Source organism: Mobula hypostoma, chromosome 4 (assembly GCF_963921235.1).
Source record: "Mobula hypostoma chromosome 4, sMobHyp1.1, whole genome shotgun sequence".
NCBI classification, from domain to species: Eukaryota; Metazoa; Chordata; class Chondrichthyes; order Myliobatiformes; family Myliobatidae; genus Mobula; species Mobula hypostoma.
In genome coordinates, this window is record NC_086100.1 from 189,336,966 (window position 1) to 189,352,049 (window position 15,084).

The window sequence follows — 15,084 nt, forward strand, 5'->3', positions numbered from 1 at the left end:
ATATTTAAAGCAGAGTTTGACAGATCCATGATTAGTAAGGATGTCAAAGGTAATGAGGTGAAGGCAGGAAAATGGGTTTGAGAGGGATGATAAATCAGTGATGATGAATTGATGAAGCAGATTCGATGGGCTGAATGGCCTAATTCTACTCATTTGTCTTATGGTCTTATAATCTATGACAGGTCAAAAGCAATCTTATCGAGAGGCTCAATAGGTAGAATTGATATGATGGGCTGACTGGTTGCATTACAACCTAATATGGGAACAACAATGCCTTTCAGCAGAAAATCCTACAGAAGAAGAAAGAGAGAGAGTAATAGATAGAGAGAGAGTGAAGGATGCGGAGGGAGGGAGGGAAGAAGAAGAAGAATGTTTCAGGTTTTTGTCAGAACTGGGAGAAGATAGAGATAGTTTCACAGATACAGAGAACGGGGAGAAGAAGAGAGAACAAAGAATAGAGTGTGCAACAAGATGGAAAGAGGGAGAGATTAAATTGCCAAAAGGCAAATTAACAAAATCCTAAAAGCAAAGAAGAATAGAGAAAGTGATTCTGAGCATATAAGGGTTATGGGACTCCAGACCGGTTGGTTATCTGAATTTGGTGAACCTAGTTGAGACCAGGGGACTGTAGGAAGATCTAGTGAGAAGGTCAGTTCTCAGTCCTGGAGTTTGCATTGTGTGGCAGTGACTGAGTAGAGAAGACAGTAGCGTGGAAAATTTAAGTGAAGGGGGCAGTCACACTGTTCAGAGGGATTCTGTACCCAACTTGCATCTCTGACATATAAGCTTTCCAGTGTAATACGTTCCTCATAAAAACATTTCGAATGTTGAAAGGCATGGACAGAGTGGATGTGGCAAAGTTGTTTCCCATGATGGGGGAGTCTAGTACGAGAGGGCATGACTTAAGGATTGAAGGGCGCCCATTCAAAACAGGAATGCGAAGAAATTTTTTTAGTCAGAGGGTGGTGAATCTATGGAATTTGTTGCCATGGGCAGCAGTGGAGGCCAAGTCATTGGGTGTATTTAAGGCAGAGATTGATAGGTATCTGAGTAGCCAGGGCATCAAAGGTTATGGTGAGAAGGCGGGGCAGTGGGACTAAATGGGAGACTGGATCAGCTCACGATAAAATGGCGGAGCAGACTCGATGGACCGAATGGCCGACTTCTGCTCCTTTGTCTTATGGTCTTATGTTCTTATTTCAGATTTCCCTTGTCCTATTATGGTTAGAGAGGTTTATTCTAACCTGCGTCTCTGAAATGGCTTCACAGCAATCCACTTCTCACCATCACCTTTGATATAGAACATACAACATAGGTACAAGCCCTTTAGCCCACAATATTGTGCCAAACTAATTTAAATTAAATTACTAATCAAATGGCCTACTGAACTAATCCCTTCTGTCTTTACAATGTCAATACCTTTCCATTTCCCTCACATTCACATGCCTAGCTAAATGTCTATAAAATTCCGTAAGTATCTCTCCCTCTACCAGTAGCCCACCCAGTGCTTTCCAGGCACCCGCTGCTCTCTGTATAAAAAACTTATCCCCTAGATCTCCTTTGAACTTTCCCCCTCTCACCGTAAATGCTTGCATTCTGATATTAGACATTTCAACCCAAGAAAAAGATTCAAAGGGGTAATTTGGGGGTGAACGATAAATTTAAGACCATAAGACCATAAGATATAGGAGCAGAAGTAGGCCATTCAGCCCATCGAGCCTGCTGCACCACTCAATCATGGGCTGATCCAATTCTTCCAGTCATCCCCACTCACATGCCTTCTCCCTATATCCTTTGATGCCCTGGCTAATCAAGAACCCATGTATATCTGCCTTAAATGCACCCAATGACTTGGCCTCCACAGCTGCTCATGGCAAGAAATTCCATAGATTTACCACCCACTGACTAAAGTAATTTCTCCACATCTCTGTTCTAAATGGACATCCTTCAATCCTAAAGTTGTGCCCTCTTGTCCTAGACTCCCCTACCATGGGAAATGACTTTGCCATATCTAATCTGTTCAAGCTTTTTAAGATTTGAAATGTTTTTATGAGATCCTCCTTCATTCTCCTGACTCCACGGAATACAGCTCAAGAGCTGCCTGATGTTTCTCACATGGTAACCCTTTCATTCCTGGAATCATTCTCTTCTCTGAACCCTGTCCAATGTCAGTATATCCTTTCTAAAATAAGTGGCCCAAACTGCACACAATACTCCAAGTGTGGTCTCACGAGTGCCTTATAGAGTCTCAACATCACGTCCCTACTTTTATATTCTATACCTCTAGAAATGAATGCCAACATTGCATTTGCCTTCTTCACCACCGACTCAACTTGGAGGATAATCTTTAGGGTATCTTGCACAAGGACTCCCGTCCCTTTTCATCTCTGCATTTTGGATTCTCTCCCCATCTAAATAATAGGCTGCCCATTTATTTCTTCCAACAAAGCGCATGACCATACACTTTCCAACATTGTATTTCATTTGCCACTTCTTTGCCCATTCCCGTAAACTATCTAAGTCTCTCTGCAGGCTTTCTGTTTCCTCAACACTACCCGCTCCTCCATCTATTTTTGTATCATTGGCAAATTTAGCCACAAATCCATTAATCCCGTAGTCCAAATCATTGACATACATCATAAAAAGCGCGGTCCCAACAAAGATCCCTATGGAAGTCCACTGGTAACCAGCAGCCACCCAGAATAGGATCCCTTTATTCCCACTCCCTGTTTTCTGCTGACCAGCCAATGCTCCACCCACGCTGGTAACTTCCCTGTAATTCCATGGGCTCTTATTTTGCTAAGCAGCCTCATGTGCGGCACCTTGTCAAAGGCCTTCTGAAAATCCAAGTACACCACATCTACCGCATCTCCTTTGTCTACCCTGCTTGTAATTTCCTCAAAAATTTGCAGTAGGTTGGTCAAGCAGGATTTTCCTTTCAGGAAACCATGCTGGCTTTGGCCTATCTTGTCATGTGCCTCCAGGTACTCCGTAATCTCATCTGGGGTGTATGGGGTGTCAGGGAGGGGTAGCACCTCTGGTAAGGGAACATGTAGTGTCCTCTTCAAGGTAGTTAGCCCACCTTTGGTCCCCACCTGGCACTCAGCTCTCATCTGTGACTCCCCATAGCTGTTTGCATGTGACAGCGACCACACCCCGGGCGACAGCTTTGACAAACTGGCTAAACCAGGTGAGGGTAGCCAATGGGTCTCAAACCCTCGGTGAGATAGGGAGTTGTCTATCCCAGCATGTGAAGACAGACTCCGGCAGACTGAGTGGATGAGACCAATGGAAGGTCCAACGGTCAAGAAGGCGGTTTCTGCAAGCGTCGTGGAACGTGCAGAGCATGAAAGACACAGAAGTCTTTCTGGTCATCTACTGCGCCTAGTCCCATCTCCAGTCGTCTCGACTCTGTCTTGTCACTGGATCCAGATGGGAATTGGGAAGAGAGAGTGAGGCTGACGCTGCACAACTCTCCCTCACTTAAATCCAAATCACGCGCTAGTCTCGACACCATCATCATCATAATGGTGTTGAGGTCTTCATCAATGACGACAATGGACGAAACCAACAAACAATCTCATCCCTAACAATCGATTCCAACAAGTTCTCAACCACTGATGTCAGGCTAACAGGTCTATAGTTTCCTTTCTGCTGCCTCCCACCCTTCTTAAATAGCAGAGTAACATTTGCAATTTTCCAGTCATCCGATACAATGCCAGTATCTATCGATTCTTGAAAGGTCATCATTAATGCCTCTGCAATCTCTCCAGCTACTTCCTGCAGAACCCGAGGATGCATTTCATCAGTTCCAGGAGATTTATCCACCCTCAGACCATTAAGCTTCCTGGGCACCTTCTCAGTCGTAATTTTCACTGCACATACTTTACTTCCCTGACACTCTTGAATGTCCGGTTACTGCAGATGCCTTCCACTGTGAAGATTGATGCAAAATACGCATTCAGTTCCTCTTCCATCTCTACGTCTCTCATTACAATTTCTCCAGCATCATTTTCTATTGGTCCTATGTCTACCCTCAACTCTCTTTTACCCTTTATATACTTAAAAAAAGCTTTTAGTATCTTCTTTGATATTAGTCACCAGCTTCCTTTCATAATTCATCTTTTCCTTCCTAATGACCTCCTTAGTTTCCTTCTGCAAGTTTTTAAAAGCTTCCCAATCCTCCATCTTCCCACTGGCTTTGCCGTCCTTCTATGCCCTGTCTTTTACTTTTACTATGGCTCTGACTTCACTTGTCAGCCACAGTAGTGTCCTTCTTCCATTCGAAAATTTCTTCTTATTTGGAATATATCTGTCTTGCACTTCCCTCATTTTTCACAGAAACTCCAGCCATTGCTGCTCTGCTGTCCTTCCTGCTGGTGTCCCTTTCCAGTCAACCTTGGCCAGTTCCCCTCTCATGCCATTGTAATTTTCTTTATTCCACTGAAATATTGACACATTGGAATTTAGTTCCTCCTTCTCAAATTTCAAAGTGAACTTGATCATATTGTGATCACGGTTCCCTTAACCTTAAGCTGTCTTATCACCTCTGAATCATCGCACAACACCCAATCCAGCACAGCCAGTCCCCTAGTGGGCTCAACAACAAGCTGTTCTAAAAAGCCATCCCTTCAACATTCTACAAATTCTCTCTCGTGAGGTCCAGTACTGGCCTGGTTTTCCCAATCCACTTTCATGTTAAAATCCCCAGCGATTATCATGACATTGCCCTTCTGACATGCCTTTTCTATCTCCTGCTGTAATTTGTAATCCACATCCTGGCTGCTGTTTGGAGGCCTGTATACAACCGCCATTAGGGTCCTTTTACCCTTGCTATTTCTTAGCTCAACCCATAGAGACTCTACACCTTCCAATCCTATGTCGTCTCTTTCTAATGGTTTAATATTATTCCTTATACACAGAGCCACACCGCTCCCTCTGTCTACTAACCTATCTTTACAATACACCGTATATCCATGAGCATTCAACTCCCAATGGCAGCCATCCTTTAGCCCAGTTTCAGAGATGCCCACAACTTGTCATACTTGTCAATCTGTGGCTGAGTTTCAAGATCGTCCATTTTATTTCTTATGCTGCGTGCATTCAAATACAACACTTTCAGTCCAGTATTTCTTGCTTTCTGTTTTAACTGCACCACACCTCTATTACCCTGTAACTCATCCCACTAGCTGTGATTATGCCTCATCTCCTGCCTGTCCTTTCTATCATCTCTGCTGCATGCTATCTTTGATTTATTTCTGTTTTCCCCTTCCTCAGCTTTATCACTCCGGTTCCCACCCCCCGCCCCTGCAAACCCTCCCTAACAGCTCTATTAAACCTGCCTGCTAGGATATTGGACTGCTTTGGGTTCAGGTGTAACCTGACCTTTTTGTATAGGTCGTACCCCTCCCAGAAGATGCCCCAATGATCCAGGAACCCAAATCCCGAAACCCTGCCCCCTACACCAGTCTCTCGGCCACGCATTAATATGCCTGATCATGCTATTCTTGCGCTCGTTAGCACGTGGCACAGGCAGCAATCCTGAAATTACTACCTTGGAGGTCCTGCTTTTCAGCTTCCTACCCAACTCCCTGAATTCTCTATTCAGGACCTCCTCCCTTTTTCTATCTATGTCATTGATACCAACACGTACCAAGACTTCTGGCTGTTCACCATCTTCCTTCACCCGATCCGAGACATCCTGTACCCCGGCCCTGGGAGGCAACACACCTTGCGGGCATCTCTATCAGGCTGAAAGAAACTCCTGTCTGTTCCCCTCACTATGGAGTCCCCTATGACTACCGCATTCCTCATCTTCTTCTCTCCCTTCTCCACCACAGAACCAAGCTCAGTGCCACAGACCTGTTTGCCCTGGTCGTCCTTTCTCAGGTCACCCCCCTCAACAGCATCCAAAACGAGGGGAATGGCCACAGGAGTGCTCTCTACTATCTGAGCTCTTCCCATCCCTTCCCTGACAGTCACCTACTTACCTATCTCTGTAGGCCTCGGGAATTCCTTGTAGCTCCTATGTATTTCCTGCTCAATTTGGCCAATCTCTTTAATTCTGTCTGTATATTCACCACCATGAGTATAATTATGTGCTGTGTTGTATGATGTGAGCAATCATGGTCTTTCATCTGTCTTTCTCTATCCATAAATATGATTGTTCTTGGCAAATTTTTCAACAGAACTGGTTTGTCATTGCCTTCTTCTGAGTAGTGTCTTTACAAGACGGGTGACCCCAGCCATTATCAATACGCTTCAGAGACTGTCTGCCTGGTGTCAGTGGTCGCATAACCAGGATCTGTGATTTGCACCGGCTGCTCATACGACCATCCACCACCTGCTCCCATGGCTTCATGTGACCCTGATCGGGGGGCTAAGCAGGTGCTACACCTTGCCCAAGGGTGACCTGCAGGCTAGCAGAGGGAAGGAGCACCTTACCCCTTCTTTGGTAGAGACGTATCTCCATCTCGCACCGTGTTACCCAAGTCTGCATACTACAAGTTTATAAAAACAACTGTAACATCAATTCATTTCGATGTGTTCTGATTTTTAAAATGTACGCCTGATAGATTTTCAGAGAAATAATATACTTTTAAGTTATAGTTTCATTACATACTTCAAACTGTTTACATCTGGAAATTGTGCAGTGACATAGACAATTAATATATTTCTCCTTTTCAGTTGTTTCCCATGCATGAGTGATCCTTCTCTGATGACCTGGACTAACTTTCGCCTCCGCTCTGTTGTCATAATGACCCGAGCCAAAACTTCAGAAATGTAACCATTTGTCACCAGGTTAACCTCTATCTGAGCAATGTCATAAGTAAGAAGGATCCACTCTCGGACTCCCAGTCAGTCCCGGAAATGTTCCAGGTAACCAGATCGCTCTTCGTACATTTTTCATAAGAAAACTCGACTGTTCAGGTCTGAGAAGTTACTCTGTCAGGATTCAGGTTTATTTCTCACATGTACTTCAAGCATACAGTGAACTGCGTCATTTGCATTAACAACCAACACACCCAAGGGTGTGCTGGGGGCTGCCGCAAGAGTCGCCGCACATTCCACTGCCAACGTAGCATGCACAATGCTCGGTAAACAAAACAACTTCAAAACAAGCTCCATTCTTCACTCACTCTCACTCACTCTCCAGAACAGGCTTCTACTCTTCAGTATCAGCCTCCAGGTTCCAGGCTTCGACACCCAGATAACAGCAGAAGTGCAGTCCTCTAATCCCAAGACAGTCCATATTTTATGGCATCTAGCCTCCAGGGGACTCAGATTCAGACGCAGACACTGGGCCTTGGAATACCCCAGTGGACTCGCAGAGAACCGCAGCTCCGGTGAAAAGGCCTTGACTTCTGGACTTCCAATTCGATTGTGGTCTCAACCAAACAATATGCTGAGAATCAAATCTGAATACAAGTTACAAATGTCTTAATTCACTACTTGTGGTGTCTTCAACTATTATAATTAGCCTGAATCAGAATGAGAATTATTATCACTGACTTATACAATGGCTCCTGAGCTAGAGTGGGTAACTTCACTCACCACAATACTGAACTGATTCCATAACCTATGGACTCACTTTCAACGATTTTACAACGCATACTCTCAATATTTATTATTTATTTAATCAGTATTTTTATTATTATTTTTCTTTTCTTTTTTGTATTTGCATGACGTATAGCCTTTTGCACATTGGTGGTTTGTGTGTCTTTGTGTGCAGTTTGTCATTGATTCTTTCGTGTTTCTTTGTATTTACTGTGATTGCTTGCAAGATAATGGATCTCAGGGTAGTATATGGTGACATACATGTACTCTGATAATAAGACCATAAGACATAGGAGCAGAATTGGGCCATTCAGCCCATCGAGTCTGCTCCACCATTTGATTTAAGCTGGTCTATTTCCCTCTCAACCCCATTCTCTTGCTTTCTCCCTGTAGCCGTTCACACCCTGACTAATCAAAAACTGATTAGACTCTATGTTAAATGTACCCAGTGACCTGGCCTCTAGAGATATCTTTGGCAACGAATTCCACAGATTCACCACCTTCTGGCCTTACACCTCCTTTGCATTTCCATCCCACCATTCAAATTCTATATTTATATCTATATTCATTAAGTAGTGCGATGGTTGAGGGGAAGAAATTATTCCTTAAACAGCTGATTATGCACTTCATCATTTACCTGCACTGCACTCTTTCATAAAACACAGGAGATTCTGCAGATGGTGGAAATCCAGAGCAACATACACAAAACGCCGGAGGAACTCAGCAGACCAGCTGGCATTTACAGAAATGAATAAGCAGTTGACCTTTCGGCTGAGACCCTTCATCAGGACTGGAAAGGAAGGGGAAGATGCCAGAATAAGTAGGCTTGGGAAGGGAAGGGAGTACACGCTAGAAGGTGATAGGTGAAACCAGGTGGGTGAGGGAATTGGATCCTCCGTGATGAAGTAAGAAGCTGGGAGGTGAAAGGTGGGAAAGGTAATGGGCTGGAGAAGAAGGAATCTGATAAGAGAGGAGAGTGGACCACGGGAGAAAGGGAATGAGGAGGGGCACCAGGGAGATGAAACAGGTAGGTGAGGAGAAGAGGAGGTAAGAGAGGGGCAAAGTTGGGAATTGAAAAAGAGGGAAGAGGGAGGCAGAAAAATGACCTAAAGTTCATGCCATCAGGTTGAAGAATACGAGGTGTTGCTTCTCCAACCTGAGAGTGGCCTCATCAGGGCAGTAGAAAAGTCCATGGATCGACATGTTGGGACGGGAATGTGGATTGGAATTAAAATGGTTTGCCACTGGGAAACCCTGCTTGTTGTGGATGGAGCAGAGGTGCGCAACAATGCAGTCCCCCAGTCTATGTCAGATCTCAGCACTGTAGAGGAGGCTGCATTGGGAGCACCGAATACAGCTGGCAACCCCAGCAGATTTGCAAGTGAAGTGTTACCTTACCTGGAAAATCTGTTTGGGGCCCTGAATGGCGGTGAGGGAGGAGGTGAATGGGCAGGTGTAACATTTCTGTCTCTTGCAGGGATATTTTTCAGGAGGGATATTAGTAGGGAAGGATGAATGGACAATGGAATGATTGTCAGAGTAATTCCTGTGGAAAACAGAAAGGGGAGGAGATGAATCCTGCCTACAGATGTTCCAGAATGAGGTGTTGGGAAGATGGGGTGAGGGTGGATGTTTGGGAAACGGAGGAGATCTGGTTGAGGGCAGCATCAACGGCACCTGTTCTTTGAAGAAGGAAGACATCTCTGATGTCCTGGAAAGGAAAGCCTCATCCTGGGAATGGATGTGGCAGAGACAAAGGAACAGAGAAAAGGGAATTGTAAATTACAGGAGACGGGATAACCAAAAGAGTCAGAACACTTATAAAAGGTATCGGTAGACAGCTTGTCTCCAGAGATGGAGACAGAGAGATAGAAAAAGGGGAAAGAGGTGTCAAAGGGAGGTGTCAGAAATGGACCAAGTACATTTAAGGGTAGAGTGGAAGTTGGAGGCAAAGTTGATAAAACTAACAGCATGGGTGCATGAAGCAACAGAAGTATAGTGCAGGAAGAGTTGGGGAGCATTACCAGAGAAGGCTCGGAACATGAACTGTTCCACATCGCCCATCAAAAGACAGGCATGGCTGGGGCCCATGGCTACTCCTTGAGCTTGAAGAAAGGGGGAGGAGCCAAAGGAGAAATTGGTGACAGTGAAGACCAGTTCCGCCAGACGAGACAAACTGGTCCGGTCTGTTGTACAGAAAGAAGCAAACAGCATTAAGCCTTTCTTGATCGGGGACAGAAGTGTATCGGGACTGGACATCCATAGTGAAAGTGAAATGATCAGGGGCAGGGACTGAAAGTTTTTGAGGAAATCTAGAGCATGTGGGTTTTCACGGATGTATGCAGCAAGGGACTGAAGCAAAAGGGGTCGAATAGAATTGAAGTATGTGGACGCAAGTTCAGTAAGGCAAGAGCAGGCAAAAACAAAGGGCCTACCCAGACAGTCAGGTTCGTGGATATTGGGTAGGGGATAGAAATGAGTAGTGTGGAGTAGGGGAACTGTGAGGTGGGTAGCAGTGCATGGGAGATCTACAAACATTGGTACAATGCTGATGAGCTTAGTGATGGTCCTAATTGGCGTCTTTTTTAAGGGGTAAGTATGAAGAGTTGCCTGAGAGTTGCTCCCTGCACTTTTTTTCCAGTAGCTTTCACACTTTATTCTGCATTTTTATTATTTTCCCTTATTCTACTGCAATGCAGTGTAAGGACTTGACCCACATAAACTGTATACAAGACAAACTTCTCATAATATTTTGGTATATGTGACAATAATAAATCAGTAAGCAAAAAAAAACTTTCCTGCCTGTAATGAAGGTCAATGTCATATGACCGTTCTTTGGGTTTTATCCAGATGGAAATGATAAAATGGAGCATTTGTTGCCTGTGCACAATTTGTGAGCTATTGTTGTTGAGAAATGAGTTCTTAATTTAAATGACAAGCTATCAGTACTTATCCATCAAACAATCTTATTAACTCGATCCCATCGCAGGGAGTAATGTTTTGCTAAAATTTAGAACCATTTAACAGAGCCAGCTGAAATGAAGGGTTTTAAATAATTGTACATTATTAAAAACCAGCTGTTTTACACATTCATTCTCCAAAGCATTGGAGGTTGGTACATATGTCCTTTGATGGTATTTATAATCATGAGGCATGAACGCATATTATAGGCTAAAATAGACAAAAACACTGTGGATGTAGAAAGCCTGAGATAAAACCAGAGAGCCCCATGTGAAGCAACACACATCAAAGTTGCTGGTGAACGCAGCAGGCCAGGCAGCAGCAACTTTGATGTGTGTTGCTTGAATTTCCAGCATCTGCAGAATTCCTGTTGTTTGTCCCATAGGAATCAGGTTTGCAGCAGACATCAACTCATAAATACTCATATGTCAATGACTTGGATGATACAATTGGTGGCTTTGTGGCCAAGTTTGCGAATGATACGAAGACAGGTGGAGGGGCAGGTAGCTTTGCGGAAGTAGAGGGGCTACTGGAGAAGGTTGTTCAAAGGAGGATCACCAAAATGATACTGGGATGGAAAAGCTTGTCATATGAAGAGTGTTTGATGACACTGGGCCTGTACTCACTGGAATTTAGAAGATTGAGGGGGAATCACATTGATGCCTATCAAATGGTGAAATACCTCAATAGGGTGGGTGTGTAGAGGATGTTTTCTATGGTGGAGAAATCTCAGCACACAGAGGACATAGCCTCAGAATTGATGGGCAACCTTTCAGAATGGAGATGAGGAGAAATTTCTTTAGCCAGAGAGAAATAAATCTGTGGGATTTGATGCCATAGGAATCTGACAGGAGAGTGGACCATGGGAGAAACATAGACAATTTACAGCACAATACATGCTTTTCAGTCCACAATACTGTGCCGAACATGTACTGACTTTAGAAATTACCTAGGGTTACCCATAGCCCTCTATTTTTCTAAGCTCCATGTACCTATCCAGGAGTCTCTAAAAAGACCATATCGTATCCCCCTCCACCACTGTTGCCAGCAGTCCATTCCATGCACTCACCACTCTATGCATAAAAAACTTGCCCCTGACATCTCCTCTGTACCTACTTCCAAGCACCTTAAAACTGTGCCCTCTTGTGTTGGCCATTTCAGTCCTGGGAAAAAGACTCTGACTATCCACATGATCAATGCCTCTCATCATCTTATACACCTCTATCGTGTCACTTCTCATCCTCCATCACTCCAAGGAGAAAAGGCCGAGTTTACTCAACCTATTCTCATAGGGCATGCTCCCCAATCCAGGCAACACTCTTGTAAATCTCCTCTGCACCCTTTCTATGGCTTCCACGTCCTTCCTGTAGTGAGGCAACCAGAACTGAGCATAGTACTCAAACTGAGGTCTGATCAGGATCCTATATAGTTGTAACATTACCTCTTGGCTCTTGAACTCAATCCTACGATTGATGAAGGCCAATGCACCGTATGCCTTCTTAATCACACAGACAACCTGCGCAGCAGCTTTGAGTGTCCTATGGACTCAGAACCCAAGATCCCTCTGATCCTCCACACTGCCAACAGTCTTGCCATTATTACTATGTTCTGCCATCATATTTGATCTACCAAAATGAACCACCTCACACATATCTGGGTTGAACTCCATCTGCCACTTCTCAGCCCAGTTTTGCATTGTATCGATGTCCCGCTGTAACCTCTGACAGCCCTCCACACTATCCACAACACCCCCAACCTTCGTATCATCAGCAAACTTACTAACCTATCCCTCCACTTCCTCATCCAGGTCATTTATAAAAATCACGAAGAGAAGGGGTCCCAGAGCAGATCCCTGAGGCACACCACTGGTCACTGACCTCCATGCAGAATATGACCCATCTACAACCACTCTTTGCCTTCTGTGGGCAAGCCAATTCTGGATCCACAAAGCAATGTCCCCTTGGATCCCATGCCTCCTTACTTTCTCAATAGGCCTTGCATGGGGTACCTTATCAAATGCCTTGCTGAAATCGATATACACTACATCTACTGCTCTACCTTCATCAATGTTTTTAGTCACATCCTCAAAAAATTCAGTCAGGCTCGTAAGGCACGACCTGCCTTTGAAAAAGCCATGCTAACATTTCCTAATGACATTATGCCTCTCCAAATGTCATAAATCCTGCCTCTCAGGATATTCTCCATCAACTTACCCATCACTGAAGTAAGACTCACAGGTCTATAATTTCCTGGGCTATTTTTATTCCCTTTCTTCAATAAGGAAACAATATCTACAACCTTCCAATCCTCTGGAATCTCTCCCGTCTCCATTGATGATGCAAAGATCTTTGCCAAAGGCTCAGCAATCCCCTCCCTCACCTCCCACAGTAGCCTGGGGTATATCTCATTCGGTCCCAGTGACTTATCCACCTTGATGCTTTCCAAAAGCTCCAGTACATCCTCTTTCTTAATGTCTATATACTCAAGATTTTCAGTCCGCTGTAAGTCATTCCTACAATTGCCAAGGTCCTTTTCTGTAGTGAATACTAAAGCATTTATTAAATACCTCCGCTATCTCCTCCGGTTCCATAGACACTTTTCCACTGACACACTTTATTGGTCTGATTCTCTCACGTCTTATCCTCTTGCTCTTCATATACTTGTAGAATGCCTTGGAGTTTTCCTTAATCCTGCTCGCCAAGGCCTTCTCATGGCCCCTCCTAGCTCTCCTAATTTCATTCTTAAACTCCTTCCTGCTAGCATTACGATTTTCTAGATCTCTATCATTACCTAGTTTTTTGAACCTTTCGAAAGCTTTTCTATTCTTCTTGACCTGATCTTCAACAGCCTTTGTACACCACAGTTCCTGTATCCTACCATCCTTTCCCTGTCTCATTGGAATGTACCTATGCAGAACATCACTCAAATATCCGCTGAACATTTGCCACATTTCTGTCATGCATTTCCCTGAGAACATCTGTTCCCAACCTATGCTTCCAACTTCCTGCCTGATACCTTCATATTTCCTCTTACTCCAACAAAACACTTTCCTAACTTGGCTGTTCCTATCCCTCTCCAATGATATGGTAAAGGAGATAGAATTATGATCACTATCTCCAAAATGCTCTCCCACTGAGAGACCTGACACCTGACCAGGTTCATTTCCCAATACTTGATCAAGAACAGTCTCTCCTCTTGTAGGCTTATCTACATATTGTGTCAGGAAACCTTCCTGAACACACCTAACAAACTCCACCCCATCTAAACCCCTTGCTCTAGGAAACTGCCAATCAATATTGGCATGATGACCCTATTATTATTACACCTTTCCAGAATCTGTCTCTCTATCTGCTCCTCGATGTCCCTGTTATTATTGGGTGGTCTATAAAAAACACCCAGTAGAGTTATTGACCCCTTCTTGTTTCTAACTTCCACCCACAGAGACTCAGTAGACAATCCCTCCATGACTCCCTCCTTTTCTGCAGCCATGACACTACCTCTGATCAGCAGTGCCACACCCCCACCTCTTTTACCTCCTTCCCTGTCCTTTCTGAAACATCTGAAGCCTCGCACTTGAAGTATCCGTTCCTGCCTTTGAGCCATCCAAGTCTCTGTAATGGCCACAACATCACAGCTCCAAGTACTGATCCATGCTCTAAGCTCATCCAATTTGTTAATGAGAAATGGAAGGAGAATGAGCACTAGAGGCAGGTGAGGAGGAGGGAAGGGGTAAGAAGGGAACTATAATACAGAATGGTAAAAGAGTGGGGTAGAGATTACTGGAAATCATGCCATCAGTTTGGAGGCTACTCAGACGAAATATGAGACGTCGCTCCACCAACCTGAGAGTAGCCTCATCATAACAGTTGAGGAGGCCATGGACAGACATGTTGGAATGGGACAGTGAAGTAGAATCAAAATGGGTGGCCACCAGAAAAGCCCACTGGGAAATACCATCTCTAACCTTTAAGGTCAGGTGAGGCATTGCTTCCTAATTTTACTCAGAAGGGCCAAATCCTGATTTTGTAATTTTCCCATCAAGAGAAGCAGATTGATCAGCTGAAGAAAGACATTGTTCCTTATATTTCTTTATGAGTGTTTGGTCTACAAAATGTCTGCAATACCTTTCGTCATTGAGCCGGTGAGTTTATCCAGCAGGTTGTTTTTAGTTAGGCCTCACTGACTGCAGGCCTGTTGTAGTTCTACATGCCTCCCATAACAATGGGATGGGTGGAGCCTATTTTGTCCTGTTGGCTTGTTTGAGGTGGATTGTTGGCCAGAGCTTCAGGCTGAAGTGAAAGGACTCTTTGCATCTCCTTGGATTCTCCTTCCCTGACTTCGAAGGATGTGCTTTCCTGTGAAGTGACCTCCAGACATTTGAGATACAAACTGTATCTTTCTGTCCAAATCCAAGCTGCAGAAAGCTGTAAACTCAGTCAACTCCATTGTGGGCACTAGCCTCCCCATCTTCGAGGACACCTTCAAAAGGCGATGCCTCAAAAATGCGGCATCCTTCATGAAGGGCCCCCATCACCCTGGACATGCCCTCTTCTCATCACTATCTTC